This window comes from Ahaetulla prasina, chromosome 1, assembly GCF_028640845.1.
Source record: "Ahaetulla prasina isolate Xishuangbanna chromosome 1, ASM2864084v1, whole genome shotgun sequence".
In the NCBI taxonomy this organism is placed as follows: Eukaryota; Metazoa; Chordata; class Lepidosauria; order Squamata; family Colubridae; genus Ahaetulla; species Ahaetulla prasina.
In genome coordinates, this window is record NC_080539.1 from 169,893,873 (window position 1) to 169,897,340 (window position 3,468).

A 3,468-nucleotide genomic window follows, 5' to 3' on the forward strand; every position below is an offset into this window, starting at 1 on the left:
CCACAAAAGCATCTTTGGACAATGCTGGCTCCCTCAGCTAAGAAACAGAGAGAAGCACCACCCCCTAGAAGCAGACAAACCTGGAAGGCGAAACCGTTACCTTTATTATATTTCATATGATTTTCAATGTTTTCTTTATATTTGTACAGAGAAACAGGGAATACTAAAATCATAGAATTTTTTTTATAATACAGTAATAAAGTCAATTTTACTGATTAATTATGAAATCTGTTGCGTATCACCATAGTTCCTAAATTTTAGAATTCACACTAAATTTACTATTCACATTAAATTAATTAATTGCACTAACTGTAGGGTATGGATAGGCTTGATGTTCAAAGTCTGTCTGTTTTTTTTTCTTTTTTATGAAAGAGTATGAAAAAAGTACATATTGATTCAAAGGCACGGCAATAACTTTTACTTCATTTTTATTACTTCTGATTTTAAAAAAATCAAACATGTTTATATCTAATGATAAGTTGGTCCTGACTAAAGGGCACATCCCGATAGCCAGTGACCTTTCCTCTAGTCCTTTAAGCAGCACAGAAAAATGCTATTATAATCTGCTGTATGCCATTTCTCTTCTGCCTCAGTAACATGTCACATTACAATTGAACAAGTGAGGTCACCTTTGTGGTAATTCTCTTGTCCCCTAAAAGTTCACTCATTTCCTACTCTTCCTGTGAGAGGATAATAATATTTAAGTGTCATCAAGTTGGTGTTGACACTTAGCAACGACATGATAGACTTTCTCCAGGAGGAACCTGGCCAGGTTTTCTAATGGTGTATCTATTGTTACTGTGACCAACTCCATCCATTTTACTGCTAGGTGTCCTTTTTCCTTCCATTTTTCCCAGTATTAGAGACTTCCCAACAGAGCTAGGTTTTTACATAATGCGTCCAAAATTGAACTTGAGCCTGGGATGAGAACCTTTTTTTGATTTATTTGATGATCCATGGTAAGAGTCTTCTCCAACTCTAAATTTCAAAAGCATCACTACTCTTCCTGTCTTGCTTCTTAAACATCTAGCTTTCACTTTCATAGAGTGTCACAGGAAAAATCATTATCTGAACAATTACCTGCAGTTTTTCTTATGAGAACTAAAGAATAATATCAAAAAATAAAGAAGCAGAATAATGGTCACACCCCCCTCGCATTTACATTTTAAGACCAGCAGCAGAAGCTTTCGACCTTGGCAGTTATTACAGAAAGTAGAGTCAGTCTACTTATAGTCAGAGAGATCACAGATAAGCATGCTTCCCCTCTTGTGTGGGAAAAGTATTTTTCATGCAGGTCCTTCATACATTTGGGGGCCCTTGTGTTCTTGTCTTCTGTTTTTTGCTCTATCTTGTCAACTTCAAAGTATTCTACTTTTGGACACATTCTGTGAAGATCCAACTCTCTGCAGAAGGCTCTAATGTTGGGAAAGGTGGAAAGGAAGAGAAGAAGAGGACAACCAGCAGCAGATGGGTGTGATGGATGCATAATTGGAAGATCAGGTTGGAGACAGATCGTCACGGAGAAAATCAGTCTAAGGGGTCTCTGGAAATTGAAAACAACTTGATAGCACATAATCAAGCAGTCAACTTGCCTGCAGAAGATTTGTGGAAGATTCAAAAGCTTACATGCTATTTTGCGATTACCTAACAATTATCCTATGGTGGAAGAGAGAATTTTTTTCCTAATGTGTGTGCATGCATCATAAAAACATCCCTTGTGTGGGAAATGTCAAGGTTGCAGTTAAAAGCATTTAGTTGCATAATGGGTTCTGAGAAAACTAAGAGGAAGCCCTTTCTAGAATCCACAATCTCAAGGAATACAACTTCTCCCTTAACAACAGTTAGAAAAACACAGAGATTTTTTTTTTGCTCTTGCCATTGCTTTTAAGAAGCAGAAAAAGGAGAGAGGGAAAATTTGCATACAAGATAATGTGTAGTTTGGAGTGATGACTGATTTCTTCTCAGAGTAAATCAGATTTTGAATACTTGTGGAACAATCTAAAATTTTATTTTCTCGCAACCAGTTTTGCTTAGGAAGCACATTCTCCAACATGTTGCTTTTCTTACAGAATAAAACTTTCCCTATGTAACCTCACTGTGAGATTAATCTTCACTTAGAATTTGGAGTCTGAGGATTTGGAATAGGTGACGGACTGTGATTTTTCAGTTCCTTGCCAGTAACAGAATTTCAACACTTATTTCAGTTCTAGAGAAATGTGGGACAAAACTAGTGCAGATACTTTCACCTAGTATCCATTCTTTCCTTGTTGCTTTATGAATGTTGATCAATGTTTTTATGAGACAGAAATGAATCAGTTCTGCTTCGTGATTGCCACCAAACATACATTTGGGTTCCTATTCAGGAGAATGACTAATGGCCCAGGAATAGCACAATATCACCTTGGGAACAATTGATGAGAGCTTTCTCACTTACAAACAGTGCCTGCCTCAGTTAAATGGCTTTATGAGGAAAGCCATATGAGTACTTTTGAAAACACAGGTATTGACGCACAAGTAGTCAGAAACAATTTGTTGGTGAGATCACTAATCTGATGATGTTTTTCCAAGTACTTGTTGTAATATGTAGATATCTAGCTTGTAATATGTACAACTTCAGTTCGGTATTTATTCCTCCCTAATACGTATGTATTATGTAATATGTATATTCATCAAGGTATTGTTCCTCATAATTTATTGTAGAGTATTCCTTTTATTAAGAGAGCCAGTTTGGTATACAGGTATACAGTTCTTGACTTTCAACAGTGCATTTAGTGACCGTTGAAAGTTACAACGGTACTGAAAAAGTGATTTATGACCATATTTTACGCTTATGACTTTTGTAACATCCCCATGATCATGTGATCAAAATTCAAATGCTTGGCAACTGGTTCATAGTTGTGACTGTTGCTGTTTCCCAAGGTCCTGTGATCAAATTTTGCAACCTTCTGACAAGCAAGTCAATGGGGAAGCTTAACTTAACAATTGTGTTACTAACTTATCAACTGCAGTGATTCACTTAAAAAGGCAAAAAAGTGTCATAAAATGGGGCAAAACTCATTTAACAAATGTCTCACATAACAACAGAAATTTTGGGCTCAATTGTGCTCATAAGTCGAGGACTACCTCTAGTGGTTAAGGCACCAGGCTAGAAACTGGGAAATCATGAGTTCTAGTCCCATCTTTGGCACAAAGTCAACTGGGTGATCTTGGGCCAGTCATTCTCCCTCAGGTCTAGGAAGGAGGCAATGACAAACCACTTCCAAAGAAAACCTTGCCAAGGAAACTACAGGGGCTTGTCCGGACAGCACCTAGGAGTCAACACTGACTGAAAGGCACCAAATAATGATGATGGTGATAATAATAATGCTTATATTTTTTGTGTTTTTTAAATTTCTGCATTCTAGGCTTGCAGACGGGACAAAAGGAACCGATTGATCCCGAAGCGAGAGCCTCACACTCACAGCCACA